This window comes from Cornus florida, unplaced genomic scaffold (genome assembly GCF_030987335.1).
Source record: "Cornus florida cultivar Cherokee Brave unplaced genomic scaffold, ASM3098733v1 CherokeeBrave_3.0.0_Hap2_Chr09, whole genome shotgun sequence".
Taxonomy (NCBI): domain Eukaryota; kingdom Viridiplantae; phylum Streptophyta; class Magnoliopsida; order Cornales; family Cornaceae; genus Cornus; species Cornus florida.
This window is the reverse complement of record NW_026775579.1, coordinates 4,150,145-4,174,231: the sequence shown is the minus strand read 5'-3', so window position 1 is coordinate 4,174,231 and position 24,087 is coordinate 4,150,145. Positions and strand designations below refer to the sequence as shown.

The window sequence follows — 24,087 nt, the reverse complement described above, 5'->3', positions numbered from 1 at the left end:
GTAGTTTCCACATTTGGGGTGACATGCGTGGGACTTCCGTGAATGGTATTTGGACAAGAAGAACTTGGATTTGGACTTGAAGAGCTTGAATTTGGATTTTTCAACGGAGGGTTTTTCTCACTTGTGTCTCCATCAACCTTGTTGTCAACCACTCTACCACTCCGAAGGGTGGTGATAGCTTGAACTTGTTTATGAGTCGGCCCACTCGGAGGAGGGGTTTCATCAATCACATGCATTCCTCTAGGATTTTCAAATGGTTGAGCGGGAAGCTTACCCTTGTCTTTTTGAAGAAGTTGGTTCACTTGGTTAGCTATTTGTCCCATTTGATTTTCGAGCCTAGCTATGGATTGAGTATGGGAGTGAACCATTTGGAGAGTAGGTTGCAAGGATGTCAAGAGATGCTTGTTGGAATCTATGATTTGCTTGTTTAATGATTCCATCATTTGCACATTTAATGATTCCATCATTTGCTTGTTTGCAGCCACTATCTCATCAATTGGATTCACAGGAGGTTGAGTGGAGACATTTGGATTGTATGGAGGTTGGTAGCTTGAAGAGGCTTGGAAAGGCCTACCTTGATATTGAGAAGAGGGCTGATTTTGAGGCCCTTGATTTTGAAGTTGGGAATTTTGTGGGGCTTGTTGCCTCCACGAAAAATTCGGATGGTCTCGCCAACCCGGATTGTAGGTGTTGGAATATGGATTGTTCCCGGGCCGTGAGAACATGGCATTAGCTTGCTCTTGGTTGGGATTGGGAAATTGCTCCGGTGTGGGGCAATCTTCCGAGAGATGAAATGGACTATTACATGAGGCACAAACCGAACTTGCCGAATTTTGAGACAATGAAGGAGGAAGATGTGGTGCCATCAATTGGTAGAATTTATGAGCGATGGCATCCACTTGAGATGATTCCTCCCTTATTGACTTTGGTTGACAAGGGTTGGTGTTGTTTGGAGTGGTTGCGGTCGGAGCCCTACGAGAATTGTGTTGAAGTGAATTTTCACTCAAATTCTCAAGTAAGGTCCAAGCCTCATCCGCATTCTTGGACATGAACATCCCACCACAAGAAGAATCAACCATGAATCTATGGGTTTCGGTCAAGCCAGCATAGAAAGCTTGCACTAATTGCCATTTTGGGATCAAATGATGAGGACACTTCCGAAGAAGATCTTGTAACCTTTCCCAAGTCTCGTGGAGTTGTTCTCCATCAACTTGAGAAAAGCTTAGAATGGAACGCCTCATTTGGTTGGTTTTACTCACCGGATAATACTTCTTAAGAAATTCTTGTTGCAATTGAGCCCAAGAAGTAATAGAGTTGGGAGCGAGGGAGTTCAACCAATATTTTGCCCTATCCTTTAGGGAGAATGGGAAAAGATGGAGATGAAGTGCATTGTCCGGAAAACCTCTCAACCGGATGGTCGAACAGATTTCAAGGAACTCATCAAGATGCTTATATGGATCTTCATTATCAAAGCCATGAAATGATGGAAGCATTTGAATGGTACTAGACTTGATCTCATATTGAGCTGCATCGATGTTTGGCATCACTATGCAAGATGGAGAAGCATAGGTGGTAGGGATGAAATGATCTCTAAGAGTCATTGGCTCGATATTAGGAATTTCAGCCCTTTCATTCCCCGGATTTCCTACGTTATCCCCCATTATATTGAATTCAGTTCCAAGGTCCCTTATAAGAGTGGGTTCCCTAAGGTTCTGTCTAAGAGTTCTTTCAAGAGAGTTAATATCAATGGGAGAATCGATTGTGGGTAAGGAAAGTGACCTACGACCGAACATCAACAACAAAGCATATACTCAACAAAGCAATTCATCAACCACAACTCCACATACGATGTTCCCTTTCTCCTCAATTATCAAGACAGAAAATGTAAATGGCCACGACAAGGACCGATGCTTGAACACAAAATATAAAACAATTGAAATAGCCTCGACAAGGGCTTGCAATTTAACTACTTCTAAGCTTAACACATGCACAATATCCACAATTCGAAACTAGAAGTTACGAGACTTACCTGGGGGCCTCTAGACTTACAATTTGCTAGCGTTCCCACGGCGAGTTTCGAGTCCCTAGAATCTCACAAACACGAAGATGATCAAAAATACACATGGAGTATTCACAAGACACAATAGTCACACTCAAACTAAAATTAACCCTAGAACTTTGGTCGCTAAACCGTTTGCAGTCCCCGGCAACGGCGCCAAAAATTGATCGGTTGATCAATTAAACATCAACCTTCGCAATAGCACGAATCATTGTAAAATAGGGCTATTGGTCGGGTAAGTCGAACCACTGGGACTGCGCTAATCTATGGCAACCTAAGTGTCTAGAGTCATTTTAGAGTGATAAGGGGTGTTCATAGAGGGTTTGTTTTGTTTGTCACTAAATTACAAATTCAGAATGCATAAAACAATAAATTGAAGGAGATTAAAAGAGAAGATTTAGAGAAGGAAGTCTAGGGAAGTGAGTCCACTCCAAACCTCTACACAAGCTAATTATATGATTAATTTGGGGAATTAATGTAGAAATGACCTTGATATATAATAATACATGACTACTATAATATCTTCAAGAAATTCAATTAATTAAAGAGTAAGAACAACCTATCAAAGCTTCACATGGTTGAGTTACCTAAACTAAGATGCAACCCTAGACATGCTCACTAAGCTAGAGATTGTCAAACAATTAATCAATTGGTGGAAGCACATGATATCAAGTCACAAGATTAACTCATCAAAAGAAATTCTTAAGCTATGGATTAACAAGCTACTCAAAACCATGCCATTAAAACCGTTCCATAATCTTAGTTCCATTGTCACTATGAAACTATAAGTCATACAACTATGAGATTAAATAATCTAAGACAAGAGTATGTAAATCAACATAGTCATTCAAACATTCAAAATCTTCATTACAATTTGTAACATGCTCTAGACCATGGAACTAGCCAAATATACATTTCATTCCCCAAAATAAATCAAAAACTAGACATGCTTACAAGGTAGAGCTTCATCACCTCCCTAGATGGAGGTTTAGTTACCCATTGATGCACTAGAGGAAGGAGGAATCAAAGCCTTGACCTCCATTTTCGAGCTCCCCTCTTCTAGCTCCAAGAACACCTTTCTTGCTCTCTTCTCTCTCCTCTAATCTTGTAGAATATGGGATAATGATATGTGTGGCCTTCCTTGCCTTATCTCCTTCAACAAAGCTCTCTCTCTCCTCCAAAAAACATCCCCAACCACCTCATAAAGAAGTAAGTAGAAAATGAGGAAACCAATGCACAAGTGGCTGCCAAAATGAGAATTCCCGAAGGCCATTCTGCCCCAAATTCGAGCACTCTAAGCAAGGCCTCGAGCGCTCGAATTTAGTGTAAAAATGCCCATGCTTCACTTGCTCCGCCCAGACCTACTTTGGTTAAACAGCCATAACTTTGCGCTCCGAACTCCGAATGATGAACCGTTTAAATATTTGGAGAGCTGATTCAGAGCTTTAAAAACTTCATGTTTTGATGAAGACCCAAATCTCAAGTCTGGTTGGTCGAAAATGGGGAGAAAGGCAGTACTTCAGTGCTGCCAGGCAGTTCTGCGCACCTCTGGTAACAAGGCCATAACTCTCTGCTCCGAGCTCCGAATGATGAACCGTTTGAAGATTTAGAAAGCTAATTCAGAGCTCTAAATCTTTCATGTTATGATGGAAGTCCAGTTCTCGAGCTTTCTGGGTCAAAATGGCGAGCAAAGTCCTAACTCCACTGCTGATCTCGTGAAGCAATCTGCCCTAATTTCGAGCACTCGAAATTAGGCCTCGAGCACTCGAAAATTGGCCAGAATGCCCTATGCTTGGTTTGCTCATCCCGGACCTACTTTGGTAAAACGGCCATAACTTTGTGCTCTAAACTCCAAATGATGAACCGTTTGAAGATTTAGAAAGCTAATTCAGAGCTCTAAAAACTTCATGTTTTGGTGGAGATCCAATTCTCAAGGATGATTGGTCGAAAATGAAGATCAAGGCAGAATTTCATTGCTGCCAGGCAGTTCTGTGCACCTCTGGTAACAAGGCCATAACTCTCTGGTCCGAGCTCCGAATGACGAACTTCTTGAAGATTTAGAAAGCTGATTCAGAGCTCTAAATATGCCATTTTATAATGGAAGTCCAGTTCTCGAGTTTGCAAGGTCAAAATGGTGAGCAAAGTCCTGACTCCACTGCTGCCAGAAATTCAGAATTGTGCCTTTTGATGGCCAAAACTCCACAAAGCCTTGATTTTGCTCCTTTTTTGGCAAATGGACCTGAAAATGCATAAAAACATAGAAATGAAGATAATCTACATAAATTAACATACAACGGACTTTACTAATGCAATTTAGGGCGCTTGAATATATAATATTCGGCGCTTATCAGTGGCCAAGTTTTATATTTAGAAATTGCCACTACTATCTTTCACTAAAAATATAGCTAGGGCAAATAGGGATCGTCCCAACGGATTGGTGGTCGTATTAGATTGTGGAATTGAGATTAAGGTTAGTAGGTCAAGTGATCAAAAGATTGGTTAGTGGTTGAATTATACTAAAATACAATTTAAACTAAAGTAGGCAATTAAATGTAATGGAGAGAAAATAAGAGAGAGATCTTGGGGTTTTGAGATCACCACTAAGCATAGCTTTTCTACAATCTTAATGAATGATTGATGAGGGGAAAAACATGTATTGCAACAAAGTGTATGTGTGTGGTTGTTTCAACAAGCATGGATGACAAATTAAGCATATATTGTCTAAGCAACATAGTGGATAACACAATATATCAAATTAAGCCATTAATCCTTTCTTTAAGCTCACAATCCAAGCACATCACAAGGTTAAAGATATATGCTACTTGCTTTCATAAGTATGGAACATCTAACAACAAGCATGGATTGTCCTCCCATTTAACATCTAAACTATAACTACACTACAATTAAGCTAAAGACATGAAATTAAACTAATTAAACTATGGGAGAGGCGCAATCCATCAAGAAATGAGTATGAACCATCAAACAAACCACAATAACATTCCATTAAGCACTATGTCTTGACAATCTCTAGATCTATAGTATTAATACACATAGACATGCATCAATAACATAAGAAATAGAGATAAACACATGAACATCTATTCTAGCATACATAGACATATGGATAGAATGAAATGATCAATTAGAAGCATTAAACCACACAAATCATTGAATAAACAAGATCTATATATATAAAAGTGTCAAAACATGTATCACAATACAAATCCCCTCAAAAATACATAAATCAAGATGTAGAAAGCATGCTTAGGGCTAACTCTAGCCCCAAGAGGATGTCTAGCCACTCATGGATGGTGTCCTCTAACTCTCAAGGGCTTACTCCATGGTAGAGATTCCTCCTCTTCTTGGTTGATGGAAGAACTCCAAGCTTGTGTCTCTAGCCTCCTCCTTTCTTTTCTTCTTCACTAAGAATATCAAAATTGTGCCACCTCTCTATTCTAAAGTATATCAAGTATCACTCTTAAAAAGTGGCCCATATTCCTTATATAGGTAGGTAAAATGTCACCCCAAATGAGCTGGGCTCGTACACCAATATTCCTCCTAATGATTGGATATGAGATAACTTTTAATGAGCTGGAATTTGAATTTTCTTGGGATTTGGGGAGTTCGACCGATCAAACTTGTGGTGAGATCGATCGAACATGGCTGAGATCTATCGAATTGACCCGGTCATTTTCCTCCCTTTTTTTCTAAAATTTTACGGATAAATTTTTTCCGTTTAATTTTCTTTTCTGAATTCAGTTTCTCATTTCTTAGTGTCATCTCGAGTGCTCAAAAATTGTTTCTAAGACTCTTTCATTTGGATTGACAACTTCTTTTGAGGACCGAGTCATTTCTATATTTTCACTTTTTGGACACTATGCACTATTCTGTCCTTTTCCCTATTCTGTCTTATCTCTGTTGGTCAATTTTTGGCACAACCTCACTTTTCGTGCTTGGAGTTAGTTTTTTACTTCACGTGCCTTCATCTTGAGTGGTTTCCTTGAAATACGTATATTTACTTTTGCAAGAAAGTACTCTGGTTGCTCCTGGTGTCCATAGAGGCATGGATGCACAGTTCTTTAGAATCTTTTTCTTTTCTTGGGGTGTTTTTCATAAATATCTTTTGAAGATATTTTATTTCAGTTGTTTTTAAGAAAATATTTTTGGAAGATATTTTTATTCTAGGTCATTAGTGTAGTTAACCCTTTTCGGAGGGGCCATTGTGCAATTAGCGAAAGTTATTGCAAAATACCTTGTTTTAAGCCTGGATCCTTATACGGGAGTCATTTTCATATTTTGTCAAGTCGTGGACTGTTAGAATTTCCTTCTGGTCATTTCTCTCCAGCTTCAGGGTTTTTGGCCCTAGTTGTCGCCGAACTTGTTAGGGGCATATCTCTCTGCTCAGGACTCAGTTTTTGACGTTGTTTCTTTCATTGTTCATCTTTTATCATTTTAAATCTTTTTCATTCACAAAGTTATGCCGTTTGAGGGCGTCTACTCAAATTCCACTTTTCCGGACCCGGCGGGGCCCTTTCAAGGCACTTTTAGGGTTTTCCTATAAATAGAAAGTCATAAAGTCATAAAGTTACTTTTTCTCTTCTTCTTCCTCTCTTTGGCCGACAGCCATGGATGTCCATGGAGCTGCCACCTTCTCTCTCCTCCTTTGATCCACTTTTCCTTGTGAAAAGTCTTCGGCCTTAACGTTTTTTGTTCCCCTCGACGTGCTCTACCTTTACCCCTTATTAGAACCTATTTTTGACCATTTTTCGAGTTGGGTTTGATGTCAAGTTGTGATTTTCATGGCTCTTCCTTGGGATTATTGTTCATTGTGTTGTCCCCGACAAAACCCCGAAGTTTCGTCGGATTAGGAGCGGTTTCATTTCGGTGGGGATTTGAAATTTTCGTCTCAAAGTGAGGTAGGGGATGTTATAATTTATATTCTTGTTATCTAGCATGTTATTGATGCTTATACAACATGTAAGCTTGATTTTGTTCAAGATCTAGAAATTCATTTAAATTGGATTTCAATTCTACTTAATTGTACCATGCTTGTTTTCCACTTTTGACTTAAAATATGGCATGGCTATAACTTAATCCTTGATATATATTAATTTGGGATCATTTAAATAACCTTTGAAATGTAGAGACTTAATTAATTTTAAATTAATTAAATCATACATGATTATATCTTGCTCACTTTGTGAAATTGATGTGATAGTTGCAATCACCATGAAATGGACATTCATATATGTTATTTTGAGAATTTTTGGACAACTTTGATTTCTAGAGAAATTAATTAATTAGATTAATTAATTTCTACTTAGTGTTCTAATGAATTGGACTTGTATTTCATAGGACTTTTGCCTTTTTATCATGTATAATGACTTGTTACAACTTAGCTTCATTAATGTAGTTAATGAACTTGCACCCTTACATTAGAATGATTTAATTGTTCATGTGTTGTCTAGTAAATAATTAAATCATTTATCTTATACTTGTGGTATATTCACATCAATGGATTCCTTGTGTTTTAAATCCTAGTTTGTAGTCTATATAGATGCATACTACTATAATTTGACACTTCACATGCCATTATAGTTGAGAACTTAGGGCATGACTTGTGTGTTCCAAAATCTTGGTTGTGCATGGAATGTGGTTTAATGCATTACTTGTATCTTGATACACTCTTGGTTGCACAACTTGTTGATTTTGGAACTTGGGATATCAATCAAGAATTGACATGGCTAGGACATGGTTCTAGTATGGGGGAATGTCCCTCTACAACTATAGTGCGCACTAGGGGAAAGTACCCATGGGTTAGTAGCCCTAGAGTGATCACAAGAGTGCGGTTTTAATCCGGGCGATATTCGAGTTTCCACATTGGTTGATTTCACTCTTTAAATTTCAAGTTGCTATTCCTTGAAGATTTAAACTTGTTGTGTATGTGAAATGCTCCAATCTTATTTCATTGCATAGATTTTATGCTTCATTTGTGATTTTACTCCTTAAATTTCAAGTTTTGTATTCCTTGAAGATTTAAGACCTTTTTGTGTTAGTTGGAATGTTCCAATCTTGTTTACTTGCATAGATACTATGTCTTGTTCTTGATATCATGTATAAACCTTATCGTGTTAACTGGAATGTTCTAATCTTGTTTCATTGCATAGATATTGTGCCTTATCCTTGATTTCGTGTATTAAACTTTTCGTGCCATGTGGAATGATCCAACTTGCTTAAATTGCATAGATATTATGCATTATCTTTGATTTCAAGCTTGTCCTTGTAGTGTTATATGGAGTATTTCCTACCTTGTTTAATTGCATAGACATTATGCTTTATCATGGATTTCACTCCTTAAGTTTCAAGTGTCATTTCCTTGAAGACTTAAGAACCTCTTGTGTTATATGAAACGCCCCAATCTTGTTTACTTGCATAGATATTATGCTTTGTTCTTGATTTCTTGTATAACTCTTATCGTGTTAATGTCCCAATCGTGTAAATTGCATTGATAATGTAATTCTTGTATTCTAGTATCTTCTTGTCGTGTTGAATGAATATTTCCAAATCTTGCTTAATTGTATTGATAATACAATTCATGTTGATCTATATTCTAGTATTTTTCCTATCATGTTTTTTGGATTATCCCAAACTTGATTCATTTCATATATGTATGTATATCATGATTCTTGTTGACATTGCTCTATGGTAGCTTAGGATGCTCCCTGAGTCGAACCTTTGACATAGACGTTAGGTGGCATGACCCTTTTGAATCGTTTCATGCTAGTCTAAAAATCTGAAAGAAATTGAGTTGATGTATGCTCATTCTCTACGAAAAAACTTGTTTACTCACCCCGAAGTTACTGGGGGGCTGTTTCAGGTATGAAGACTTGGTTCGTGATGTTCATCATTGATTAGATGATTGTAAACTTGAGCGTTTTAAATTCTTGTAAAGGTTGGCTTGAAATGCTATTTGTAGCCCTTTTTGTAAAAATGTGTATATTTGATTCCATGTATGTAATGTGTACATAAGTACACTCTTTACAATGTACTTGACATGTATGAGATGAGGCTGGAGGCCAATATCATGTATCTTGTATCCTATGTAACTTTTGATTCCTTGAAATACTATGAAAACCTTGAAAATTTGTAAGTCATTGCTTTACCATGTTTGCATCGGGTGTGGGAAATTCATTTTCATCCTTTCATAGGGTCTCATTAATCTTGTATAAAGTGTGGCCGAGGGCCAAATGGTAATTTGAAATCATTTGTCAAATTTGGTTTTCATTTTCCCATTTCAAGTTCATTTTTGCCTTTTTGCCAGTTGGGGGATCGAATTTTGCATCAGTGGTATTTTTAAGCCATGGACCATTGTAGCACGTCTTAATAGGTAAGTTACGTTTGTGTGCATGGTCATGTTCAAGAAAAACCTCATCCTTGGTGATTTGAGCTTCCTATGGACTCATTTCGAATTTTTATTGCATAATCTAATCTAGGGGCATTCTAGACTTTTTCACTGTGATTTTATTTTCATATTTTGACATGGTCACTTAGAAAATGTGATTTTAGGGGGGATTTCTTCTTTGTGTTTTTCCAGAAAATGTCATATTGGTATCAGAAATCGATTGCAAAGTTCAGCTTTCTGTTTTTCAATTTAGCAGCTTTTTGGACCTTCATGACCTGATTTCATGGAGGGTCATTTTGGGTATTTTACAGTGAGTTTATTTCACTTTCTCTTTAAGTCACATAGAAAACTCAATTTTGAGGGGGGTTTATTTTGTGTTTTTCCAGAAAATGTCATCTAAGGCCTCAAAAACCCATTTTTTTGGGGGAAAAACCCCTGCTGCCAGGTTTCCTTGTTGACCCTTCTTTTTTTGGTCATCTAACCGGTTAGATGGGGTCATCTAAACAGTTAGATGTGCTTGGGCAGTGTTTTGGTCATCATTTTTGGCTTTCTAACCGGTTAGAAAGGCTTGGTAACCGGTTAGATGTTCTAGGGTTGACTATTTTGACCGTTTTACCCCTGTTTCTTCTGTTAGCCATATCTTTTTCATCCGGACTCCAAATCAAGTGATTCTTGAGTCTAAGTTCATTAATTTTTCGTTGTCTTTCCAATGGTGTGCTTGGTAGCACCCAATTTTATGTTAGAAATGTAACGACCCAGTCATTTGCCTCCCTTTCCTTTTTCTTAAAATTTTATGAATGAATTTTTTTCGTTTAATTTTCTTTTGTGAGCTCTGTTTCGTGTCGCTTAGTGTCATCTCGAGTGCTCAGAATTGGTTTCTGAGACTCTTTCATGTGAATTGACAACTTCCTTTGAGGACCGAGTCATTTTCGCATTTTTCGTTTTTCGGACACTATTCGCTATTTCGTCTTTTCCCTATTCTGTCATTTTCCCTATTTCGTCTTATCTCTGTTTGTCAGTTTTTGGCACAACCTCACTTCTCATGCTCGGAGTTGGTTTTTGACTTCACGTGCCTTCATCTTGAGTGGTTTCCTCGAAATACGTATCTTCACTTTTGCAAGAAAGTACTCTGGTTGCTCCCGGTGTCCATAGGGGCATGGATGCAAAGTTGTTTGAAATTATTTTCTTTTCTTAGGGTGTTTTTCGTAAATATCTTTTGAAGATATTTTATTTCAGGGTTTTTTAAGAAAATATTTTTGGAAGATATTTTCATTCTGGGCCATAAGTGCAGTTTTCACTTTTTGGAGGGGTCATTGTGCAATTAATGAAAGTTATTACAAAATGTCTTGTTTTGAGCCTGGATCCTCATACGGGATTCATTTTCACATTTCGTCGAGTTGTGTACTCTTGGAATTTCCTCCTGGTCGATGTTTTCTAGTTTCAGGGTTTCTGGCCCCAATTTTCGCCAAGCTTTTTTTGGGCATAACTTTCTGCTCGGGACTCAGTTTTTGATTCCGTTTCTTCCGTTGTTCATATTTTATCATTTTGAATCTTTTTCGTTCACAAGTTTTGCCATTTGAGTGCGTCTGCTCAAATTTTACTTTTTCGGACCCAGCGAGGCCCGTTCGGGGCACTTTTTGAGATTTCTATAAAAGGGGGGTGAGATATTTCATTTTTCATCTTCTCCCCTCTTCATGCACGACCTAGAGCTCCCATGGTAGCCAAAGGGGTGCTGCCATCTTCTCTCTCCTCTTTTGGTTCAGCTTTCCTTGATGGAAAGTCTTCGGTCTTAACGTTTGTTGTTCCCCTCGCCGTGCTCTACCTTTCCCCCTTATTAGAATTCAGTTTTGGCCATTTCTTGAGTTTGGTTTTGAGGTCAAGTTATGATTTTGATGGGGCTTTCATGGGGGTTATGTTCACAGCGTTTTCCCCGACAAAACCTAGTAGTTTCGTCGGATTCGGAGCCGTTCCATTTTGATGGCATTTGAGATTTTCATCTCAAATTGAGGTAGGAGATGTTTTAGATTTAAATTCTTGTTATATAGCATGCTTGTGATGCTTATACTACTTGTTTGCATGATTAAATATAAAAATTTAGAGATTTTATTATTTATTTTTCTTGTACGGGATCTAATTTTCCTGGTTGCTTATGACTTGGTTTAAATATGTAGCATGATTTTATATTGCCCCTTGATATGCTCATTTTCGTGTATTAAAATTGGAACATTTGAATAAGTATTAAAGGTTTTATTTAATATTTATCTTAGGTGAAGGATTAATTCACATGGCTTTAACTAGCTTGAAATTAATATATGTTAGCATATTACATTAGGCCTTAGCATGCTCTTCAACATATTTAAAATTGAAAGTAATTGGAGGTGGTTTGAAAATTAGTAATTATTAATTAATTTGATTAATTAATTTGCCCCGAGTGCACTCTTCACTCCATTCAAATTCTGACTTGATATTCTTGATTTATATGCCATATAGCTTCACACATATTTGATTTAGAATATTCGGTGAGATTTTGAAACCTTTTATTTAATTAAGTTCCATGTTTAAGATTTAATCCTCATGGTGATATACAACTTGGAATTGTATTGTGGCATGCTAGAAAATTAAGCTTAGGTATAGTTGTTCACATATATTAAATTGAGATTAATTGCATGAGAATTGGAACTTTTAATTTATATTTAACTTTAATGAAAGTTTAATTCACATGGTCTTAAATTGAATGAAATAAACTTGTAATGTGATATTACATTAGTTCTTGGCATGCTTTCCAACATAGGTTAATTTGAGAGCATTTGGTTAAGTTTGAAAATCAAGAGATTTTAATTAAAAGAATTAATTAAAATCTATTTTGTGGTCCCATTAGCTTAATTAAGGTTTTAACTTGATATTTGTATTGGCCATGACTTGTTTACTAGTATATATTAATTTGGGACTATTAGAAGTTGTTTTAGAACCTTGGTAATTAAATTAGCATGATTTAATTAAAGTTCGACTTTGTTGTTCCAACAACCTAATTGAGTTTTAAAATGGATATAGGTGATAACCATACCATGTCCTTTAACATGTATTAAATTGAGGTTATTTGGAATTGAATCGGAATCTAGAAAATTTAATTGTGTTTATCTATTTAAATTCTTTCAATTTGCTCCATGATCTAGTTGTGTTTTAGTAGTGGTTTCTATATTCAAATCATGGACTTAGACTTGTTGTATATTCATTTGGTTATGTTTTGAGCATTGGATAACACAGTTGCTATATTTATACTCATGAGAATATGTTTTCCTTATTGAATATATTGTTGTCTTGTGTAATGATTTGCACATTTCGTATTTAACATCATTCATGCATAGCGTGTAACGAATCGCACACTGAAGATTCGACATTCATCACATCATATTAGTTGTGGACTTAGAGCATATATTGTATAGGTTTCCAAATTTGGTTGTGCTTGGTAGATAGTTGATTATCTTGCATATTCCTATTGATATATGCGTTGTTGCACAACTTGTTGATTTTGGAAACTTGGGGATGTCGTTGTTTGACTATGGCTAGGACGTGGTTCTAGTACGGGGGATAGTCCCTCTATATGGTCTAGTGCGCACATAGGGAGGTTACCCATGGGCTAGTAACCCTAAAGTAACTATGTTGTCGGTCTGATCCGGCGTGACGTCCGAGTATCCACTTTGTTTGATTTCGCATTTCATTTTCAAGTTGATAACTAGATGATGTTGTAACTTGTTGTTTCTTATTTGTCGTTCCATTTTAAGTTACAGGATGTTAACTTTGCAAAATTATGCTTTATGCGTTGTATTGGAAGTTCCAATGTGGGTTAAATTGCATCGATATTGAAAATTGTGTTTTAACGTTCTAATAAAGCTTAGGATTGATCCTATTGATTCATTTATAATATAGACGTTAGGTGGCATGAACCACTACTGTTATTTTGTGCTTTAGATTCTAAGTTGATGGCTTTGAGAACTTAAACCTTGTTGCATTGTATAACATGCTCTTTTGTTGTTAAATTGCATGGATAATGTGATTCTTGTTAACTTGTATTCAAATATGCTTTTGTCATGTTGTATGGATTACTCTAGACCTAGTTCAATTGTATTGAAAATGCAATTCATGTTAATCTATGTTCAAGCATTCTTCTTGTCGTGTTCTTTGGATTATCCCAACTATGATTCATTTCATACACGTATGTATATCATGATTTTTGTTGCTTAGACTCTAAGGTAGCTTAGGATGCTCCCCGAGTCTCACTTGGACATAGACGTTAGGTGGCATGAGCCCCTTTAACATGTTTCACCTTAAGGTGATAAATTTGTAAAATGCTAGGTCGATGCATGCTCATCTCCTACGAGTAGCTTTATGTTACTCACCCCTATGATACTGGGGCATATTTCAGGTACGAAGACTTGGTTCGTGAAGCCTAGCATTCCTTGGATATCATATAGCTTTCAAGTTTTCATTTCATGCAAATGTTAGCATGAAATGTCATTTTGTAGACTTATATGTCAAAATATGTATATTTGATTCCATGTATGTAATGTGTACTTAAGTACACTCCTTTCAATGTATTTGATATGTATGAGATGAGGCCGGAGGCCAATGACATGTGTATTGTATTTTATACAACTTTTTAACTTCATGAAATATTATGAAAACCTTGAAAAATCGCAAGTCATTGCTTCACCATGGTTGCATCGGGTGTGGGAATTCCATTTTCATTCTTTCATAGGGTCTTATTAATCTTGTATGAAGTGTGGCCAAGGGCCAAATGGTCATTTGATCTCATTTGCATTTTTAAATTTCATGTTTTCCATTCCAAGTCCATTTTTGCCTTTTTGCCCGTTGGGGGGTCGGATTTTGCATCGGCTATATTTTTAAGCCATGGACCATTGTAGCGCGCCTAAATAGGTAAGTTACGTTTGCGTGCATAGTCGTTTCCGGGCAAAACCTCATTGTTTGTGTTTTGAGCCTCTTGTGAATTCATTTCGCATTTTTTTTGCATATTCTGATCTAAGGGCATTTTGAGGATTTCACAGTGAGTTTTTTTCGATTCTGTTCGCTTTGTCGGGTAGAAAACTCGATTTTGGGGGGGGGGGGGGGTTTCTTCTTCGTATTTTTCCAGAAAAACTCGTCTTAACCTCCGTTTCAAGCCTCAGTTCTGGGCAGATCAAAAAAAATGTAGCAGCAGCCAAGGGCTGCCACCAGCCATTTCTTTGGGCGTCGGCATGCACGCCGGTGGGCTCGCGCATGGGCGCCGTGTGCGCCATGGCCCCTCGTCGGGCCGCCGCGACATCAATTCTTCTTTTGGGCTTTTCTCCTTCGTCCGGATTCCGATTCAAGTGAATTTTTTTTTGAACTTGACGAATTTTTCGCTGTCTTTCCAACGATGTGCTCATTTGCACCCGGTTCTTCCTGGATAATTACCATTTTACCCTTTTGCTTTAAGTGCTCGTTTTTCTTCGTCATGCCGTTTCTCCTTCGTTCGGACTTCGAATCATGCGATTCTTGAGTCCATCTTGATTAGTTTTTTGTTGTCCTTCCAGCAGTATGCTCGGTGGCACCCGAATTTACAGTTTTTAGAAATGACTATTTTGCCCCTGGGGGCTTATTTCTCATATTTTCGATCTTTTGCTTCCGCATCAGTTCTTGTTGAGTTCCACGACCTCATAGAAGGTCACTTTGACTTCTTAGAGTCTTATTTTCTGTTTTCACTTCCGCATTCGGATTCGTTATCGGATCATCCTTACAGTTCATCACAGGACACGTTGGCCTAAAAACCAGGGTCGTCACAGGAAATGACCTTTTTGCCCCAAGGTTCATTCTTGTCCGATTTTGAAATGTCGCTTCCGCATTTATTTCTTTGGGTTCCGTGACCTCATGGAAGGTCATCTTAGGGTCTTAGAGGTGTGTTATGCCTTGAGAGACCATTGTCTTGTTTCTTTTGCTTTCGCATTTAGATCCGTTATCGGGTTAATCTTCGGTTCATTACAGGACACTAGGTTAAAAAATCCAGGGTCACGACAATTGATCCTCTATGGCGGCGCCTTTTTGGATAAAAACAAATTTAAGATATTTTGAAGATATTTTTAGGAAAGGGACAAATGTGGTAGGTAGGGTGGTGCAAGTGGATAAGATGGAATCTTTTTGATCGATCGGAAGAGAGTTGGATCGATAGAACTTTGTGGGATCTTTGGATAAGGACAAAAGAGCTTGGATCCATCTTGGAATGCTGAGATCGATGAACTTTTGATCGATCGAATATATTCTGAGATCGATCGAACTTACTGAATTTCCACCACTTGTTTCCTTTTGCTCCCACTTTGCTCCTTTCTTTGATTCATCTCAAGATTGCTTCAATTATGCTCTTATTTAGCTGAGTTAGCTTATTTTGGGGATAAGTACCTGAAAATGAAAATAATACAAAATCAATCTAAAGCAGGAAAATAAAATAGATGAAAGTTCTAGAATACCTAAGCTTAAGGGGTTTAAATGCGCACTTTTCAGCGCTCATCACACCCCCAAACTTAACTATTGCTAGTCCCTAGCAATGAACTAAAAAGTAAAGGATTGAAATAAACAACTATAAAACTATGAACTAGAAAATAATAAATGGATAATGCCACTTTCGTAGGGAACACGATTACATTTAGCATATGCAACAAGCCTTTTAAACCCCTAGGTTACCCCTAGTGGATGACTAAAGTCTTATAAGGGTTTTTAGAAATAATACTCACAAACATTAAGCTCATTTTTTCAAAAGAGGCACCAATATTACAAATAAGCATCGAGAGAAAAGTACCTCAAGTATGCAATCTTTCAAACATTTCCAAGCAATCACCTAAAATTTCAACATCAAGCAAGCAAGTATGGTCCTCCACACATCAAGAAAATGATCATACAAATCAAAACAACTCTAGAATCCTTTTTGAGTGGACCGGCATCAAGTATGTTTCTAACTTAGCCAACTAAAGAAATGATCACATCCTTACCCTCAAACTAGCACATAAATCTAGTACCGATCATCAAGACAAAAAGTGGACCTTTTATTAAAGCTTTATTATTCTAGGTGCGCTTATTCTTTTCACTCAATTTTATTTTATTTTATTATTATTATTATTATTATTATTATTATTATTATTATTATTTTAAGGATCAAAGATGGAAACATGGTGCAATGTATTGATTTATTAAGCTTTCTAGCGATTCATGAGGTCGAGCGTTAGGTCAATAACTCCCAAACTAGACGGCTTTAGGGCACTAGGTGTTCAAACACCCCTAAGGACATACAAGCTCAAATTAACTAGGCTACAAATCAAGACAACCTCCATCTAATCTTTTCCCACTTCTCACCTTTTGGGAGAAGTCCTCACTTTTTTTAATTGCTTTTGCAACTTCTTATTTTTCTTTTTCTTTTTTTTTTTTTTTTTTTAAGTTTAATTATTAACCTAGAGTTTGGGCCTTCCATCTTTTGGCACGAGAAGTTCAGTGCTTGATGAGGCTAGAATCCCGGCTACTTAGTGAAAAGGGGTATCCACCTTTATCAAGAATAAAAGTTTTCAATGCACTACTAGCTCAATTGGGACATAACCAATTCAATAATCAACAAAGCATATACCCCACAAATGAATGCTAGTGTGCGCCTATGCTAGTGTAGAATCCTAAAGTGAATCTCAAAGCAATCACAAAATTAGGATGATATGGACCACAAGTGCAAGCATGATATCAATCTTTTGAAAAATTTACCCCTAAATGGCATCCACAAGGCATACAAAGAGTATTGGACTCTTAAGTCAAACAATTTTTAAATTTTAAGCAATATAGTCCTCAAAAGATCAAAATCATAGCTAGTTATGGACCAATCATAGAAAATTCCTCAATTACACAAGTTATGCTCAAAATTTTGAATTTAAAGCAAACACTGCAAATCCCATTATTACCCCCAAACTTAAATGGCACAGTGTCCTCAATATGCAAAGAGAATGAAAGGAAAGAGTATACCAGTGCAACTATAGCAAAGAATAGCCAGAATAGAAGTATCCAAAGTAGGTGGCATAGCCTCCCCAAACTTGGGATTAACTGTGGTCTTAAAAATTTGGCACTTGGATAAAACTTATCAGATAACTCGAGGGATAAGAACAGTGCACAGTGGACATGCAAGTGTAAATGGGATAGAAATTGAAAATAGAGAGAGGTATAATGGTGGTCCTGAAAATTTTGGGCAGTACTCTCTCTCACTGAAGTCACTGGGATGCACTTGAAAATAGAGGGAGGTATAAGGGTGGTCCTGAAAATTTTGGGCAGTGCTCTCTCTCACTGAAGTTACTGAGATGCATCTGATGGAGTCAATCACAAACAGATATATCAATACAAGGTATGACATCCAATATATAGCATAGACAAATAGAAATAATATACATTATGGCACAGTATCAGGGCCAACAGACTGGTCGCAAAAATAGAGTAACAGTAATAATGTATCACGGATATATAAAATGACAGGAGTAAAGGGATAGAGAGATCAGGAAGAGGAGGTAGGACGGGCAAGGCGTGCTCTGTGGATATCTCGAGATAAGTCTCACAACGCAGCCATGACATCGGTACGGAGAGATGAAATGTCAGCTCGGATGGAGACAACATCCCCTCGGATAGAGATCATGTTGGTGCGGATAGTACTATAGCATCCTCTAAAGCCTGGAGTAGTTCCCCAAAGCTGGGTGTCTGTGCTGGAGCCTTAGGTACCGCTGGAGTGGGAGAATGATGATCCTAAGCTTGCTCCTCATCATGAATAGGCGACCTAGCCAGAGAGTGATGCTCCTGGTCGTGCGGGCTGCTCCAAGTCAATATCTATGTGCATGGTCGGTGGATCGACTAGTATATCGTTTGCCGCCTGCTCTACTACTGCTGCTGCTGCCTGTTCCATCTCCTCTCTCTCTAGCTCCTCAGCTACCTCGATAGCGTCATCCTGCAGACTCTTGATAGGAGCGTTGTAGCTCTTATCCCAATCCTTTTTCTTGAATGAACAGGCCCCAGACTCAGTATGCTCCCTTGGCTGGAAGGGATAACGCTGGTCTCTCAGAATCTGTGTGATGAGATAGCTGAGTGGGAGATACTTAGCCCTTTTAGGCTTGGCCTTGCTGATATAGTCAACATACAGCTTCATCATAATGCTCCAGATGAGCACAGGAATAGACAGCCAGTGCCCTATATAGAAGGCGTATAAAGCTGTAGGATAGTCGCTACGCCTTTGTATCTTATGGCCGGCCATAAAAACATTTCGGTATAGCACCGAATCGAAGAACCACAGGTCGTCTGGCAGATAAGTCCGGGTGGCGAAAGTCTCGCCACTGGTATAGTGACCTGTGAGTAAAACGGCCATGTCTGCATATATGGGCCTCTATAGAGTAGGATTGGTATCCTGGAGATCGGGAGGGCAGACGTGTGGACAACGGTAGGATCTGGAAAGAGTGTCCACCGTGATACTGATAGGGTGGTCGTCAATGGTAGTCCGCAGCTCTGCCAGGTTACTTGGGGCAGGTCAGAGGTTCTGGAAGAACATCTGGACTAACCTCGGGTATACTGGGTATGTGATAGGGGCTAGCATGGCTGAGATGCCCCTCCGGTCTATATCATCAAATGCTGCTCTGGCAAGAATAGACCAGGAGAAGTAGTTTATGTCAAAGACCGACTCGTGCGCCATCCGAAGGTGTGAGTATCTCGGTAATGGCCGGTCTAAGTGCTCGGCTGGCTGAGCTGGCGGTGGTGATGGAAATGGTATGTGTTCAGCCTCAGCGTCAGCCCGTGAAGAAGATACCTTGGCTGAAGACTATAGTTGACTATCGGATGGAGGCTGAGGTGGAGTGGGCTCTATTGGCTCCTCCTGAATGGGGTCCTGGGCGTGAGATGGACTTGCCTTGTTGTCCAAACTTCGCCTAGCCCTGCGGTGATAATGTCCGCGAGCAACAGTCTTGACCCTCGCTATAGCCTGTAAAATAAAAGGAAAACTTACAAAAAGGAAGTCAGTGACAGTATAAAGAATTAAAGCACAATTAATAGAGTCCTGTATGTCAAATAAGATAGACAAAACAAATAAGGAACATGAATCTATGCAAGTGACAAGGAATGAGTGACATGATGTGAAGCATGCTAGACAGTATCAGTATGGAGTGCATCCAATGTGGAAAACACAGGCATTGGGCATGTATGAGATAGCATGAAACACAAGAGATGGTGTGTGAAATGTGTGAAGTATATCTGTGAAGTTCGATTGATCACAAAAATATGAGATCAATGCAAGTTCGATCGATTGAGAATAAGTGAGATTGATCTGTTACAGATCGATCAAATAAAAAGTTCGATCGATCGAACTGTGAGGTGAAACTTGAAAAGTCATAGATCTGTGATGTGGATGGCATGGGGCTTTCACGAACATGGTCGTGGGCCCATCTACACAACAAAGCATCAACATTGGCCCCTTGATTCGGCCCGTGACCCTCGAAATCAAATAAAAAATCAAAAACATATAAAAGCATATATACATATATATATATATAAAGCTTCAAAACGTCATCAATGGCAAGATTCATCTTCAAAACACCTTAAATCTAACATTTAGAGCATTGATTCATGAAATTAGAGCTTGAATCAAAGAGATGGGTTCGGATTTTACCTCAAACTGAGAGATGAGATGAGATGAAGATGAGATTTGAGATCCTAGATGAGGGAGTGAGATTTGAGGTGAGATGGAGTCACCGGAGAGTTTGCCGGTGGTGAGGAGGTAAGTTGTAGCGGCGAGGAACGAGGGAGAGGGTGTTAGATCGATCTGTGGTATCGATCTAACAACCCTAGATTTGATTTTTAAAAACATTCCGTCACCAGTTCGATCGATCGAACTGAAATCTTAGATTGATCGAACTGTGATCGATCTCTCCTCACAAATTGTTTTAAAGGTTTTGAATTTTTTTTTTAAAAAATAAACAAATAAAATAAAATATATATAATTTATTATTTTAAATTTAAAATTCAAAACAAAAAGAAATTAAACTAAAAACAAAATAGTAATTCAAAGAACAGAGATCGATCGAACATGCAAAATCCTGCAGGCATGTTCGATCGATGGGATAGATAGCCTTTTGATGCAGGTTGGATGCAGGTTGAAAAATTTTTTATGGGTTGAGACTGCAGATCGATCTAAGATGAAGTTGGATCGATCGAAGAGCTAAAGATCGATCTAGGAAAGTCTTCGATCGATGGGACAGAGAGCTGAAATATGCAGGTTTTTCTCGATCGATGGGACAGAGGGTGATTTGGATGCAGGTGGGAAGTTCGATTGATCGAACTCATTTTGAGATCGATCGAACTTATGTAAAATGCTTAATTTCAACATAAAAGTGCATGTAATCCTAATCACAGTTCCTAGCAATGCATATGAACCCAAAGCCAATATCTAGACTTTGCAAGAAATGAAATTAAAGATAGAAATAAGGGAGGAATAGGGTTTTGACACCCTACGAAATGTACTAGTCTTTAACGTCTTTAGCAAGACGTTGGGCTCTTTTAGGTCGGGTCAAACATCTGGTAGTGCATCCCCTCCTTGATGGGGTGATAAGTGCCTTGAACTCCACCCAACAAATGGTTTCCTAGAGAACTTGTTGCATTAAGCTCAAAAGAAATTTTTGGTCCTTGGTCACAATGATCTTTGGGCTTCTGCGCCCTTTTAAAACAAGCTTTTGAAACAACTTTCTTAGAATTCAGGGTTGAAGATAGACTTTTTGGAACTTTGGTCTCACACAAAAACTCAATTCCTTCACATTTAAGGTCATGACATTTATCCACAACATTAACCTCTTCATGCTTGTCAAATGAATTGGGGGTCAGATTGAAGATATTCAACTTCAGCTTCATGTGGCCAAATGAGATCTTCATTATCCCTGTCCTACAATTAATGTTGGCATTTGCGATTGCCAAGAAAGGACGGCCAAGGATAACGGGAATTTGGCTCTTAAGATTCGGGACCGGTTCCGTGTCAATGACAACGAAATCAATGGGGAAGAAGAATTTATCAATCTTAATCAATACGTCTTCAATGATACCCCTAGGCTTTTTGATGGATCAGTCAGCAAGTTACAAAACCACCGACTTCGGTTTCAAGTCTCCTAAGCCTAATTTGACATATACAGAGTTTGGAAGAAGATTAACACTTGCTACTAAGTCAAGAAGAGCCCGATTAATGATATGATCTCCAATGATGCATGAAGTGGTAGGTGAACCGGGGTCCTTAAACTTTGGAAGAGTGTTATGCTATAAAATTGAGCTTACTTACTCGGTTAAGATCACTTTCCTAGGTGCTCAGCTTTTATTCTTCCTCTTTTGGGTGCATAAGTCTTTCAGAAACTTGGCATAAGCCGGAATTTGCTTTATTGCATCCAAAAGTGGAAGATTGACTTTCACTTGCCTAAAAACATCCATAATTTCATTTGTTTTGGCCTTTTGCTTGTCAATTGAAATGGATCCTTTTAAGGCATCCGGGAATTGAGCTCTTGTCTCAAAAACCTTTTCAGAAATTTTCTTTGAAGTCTCTTCAACACAAGAAGTTTTGAAATCATTTTGCACATTTTTCTTTTCAAAATTACTTTTCAAATCACTTTTCAAGATATTCTCATTTGAAAAATCATGCATATGCAATGAAAGAGGAATAGGTTGAGAAACGGGATGGGTGTCAACTTGTGGTTGCACCGGTTCACTCTCTTCATTGGACATACCTACTTGGTTGTCCATAATATTTCCACTTCTCAAAGTAGTCACCGCGTTGACATGCTCTATTGTGTGACCTTTCGATGAGGAATAAGTCTCCACAACACATTGTCGCTTTTGTGAGGCATTCAAAGGCATTTTCCCTTTCTCTCTAGCATTTAAAGTACTAGTTATTTGCCCTACTTGGGTTTCTAGCTTAGTAATGGATTGAGAATGAGAATGAAGCAATTAAGTGTTAGCCTTTAGAGTGTCTAGAGCGTTCAAAACTTTCTCTTCAAAAGCAGGACTTCTAGCATTTCCTTCAGAATATGATGGTTGATTAGGAAAATGAGAATTAGCAAATTAATTTCCTTATGATTGAAATGGTTTATATCCTTGGGAATCTTGGCTTTGCATTGGAGGTGGAACATATTTCCCTTGGAAACCACCTTGGGGAGAGTTTGAGCCTTCCCCTTGGTTTTTCCAAGAAAAATTCGGGTGATTCCTCCAACTAGGATTATAATGATTACCATAAGGATTGTTCCCTTGATTAATAAAAGCTATATTGACTTGTTTATGATGCTCATTTTGCACATGTCCATGGGGACAATTGGAAGTAGAATGTAAAACACTTGAACAAGTCATACATGTCTCATTGGATGCATGATGGGAATGGTTAGGGACGGAAGATACTTGATTTGCCGAGTTTTGGTAGATCAAAAATTGATCAAACCTTTGAGATAAGGACTTCATCTCGGCGGCTATTTCATTGGAATGGTCGACTTGATGTAAGCCAACACTCTTCCTTTCACTTGAATTCCTACCATTCTTAGAAGATAAAGTTCAATGCAAAGAATTCTCACTCATGTTCACATAAAGACGCCACACGTCATCCTCATGCCTATCAATGTAAGAGCAACCCATGGAGCCATCAACCATGCCCTTGTAATTGTCCGATAAGCTCTCAAAGAAATATTAAACTATTTGCCATTTGGGCATGTCATGATGTGGACACTTCCTAAGCAATTCATTAAATCTTTCCCATGCCTCATGGAACATTTCGCCATCCCCGTGTGAAAACTCTCGAATTGAGGTTCTCATGGCATTGGTCTTATAAACCGGATAGTACTTCTTCAAGAACTCTTGTTGCATTTCTGCCCAAGAAGTTATTGAAAAAGGTTTAAGATTGTTAAATCAATATGTTGCCTTATCTTTAAGGGTGAATGGAAAAAGTTTAAGCCTTAAGATCTCTTCTGGCATATCCGTGTATCTCACGGTGGAACATACTTCAAGAAACTCATCCAAATGCTTGTAAGGTTTTTCACTTGGAAGTCCATGATAGTTAAGAAGCATTTGAATGGTTTGTGGTTTGATCTCATACTGGTGTGCTCTAAATGGTTGGAATTTGAATGCATGTGGGTGTATTGTATTCATTAGGCATATAGTGATCTCTTAAAGCAAGGGGAGGATTAGCAATTGGAGGTGCAACATGGGCACCTTGATTGCCTTGAATGATGGGAGGTGGTGGAGCATAGATTGACCTTGGCATTCCCAATGGAACTTGGCCTTGTTGTTGTGGTGGGTGAATGAATGGCCTCGGCATGCCTAATGGTACTTGCATGTTATCATGATGCACATTGGGATGGATGATACCTTATTGGTCTATGTGACCAAGGTCCTCCACATGGTCCTCATTATGTCCTTCCATTGATGAAATGGATTGACTAGAACTTTCTCTTCCCCTAGGGTTTCGAACAACTGATTCTAGATGAAAATTTAGAGGGACAAGAGTGGGTCTCAATGATCTACGACCATGCATGCACAACAAAGCATAACAAGCAACAAGTAATGAACAAACACTTCACCTTCG

General features: G+C 38.2%; 1 pseudogene; it reads left to right on the top strand.

The window, feature by feature from the left end:
* Positions 1-23,214: 23,214 nt before the first annotated feature.
* Positions 23,215-23,313, top strand: LOC132275627 (small nucleolar RNA R71; annotated as a pseudogene).
* Positions 23,314-24,087: the final 774 nt, after the last annotated feature.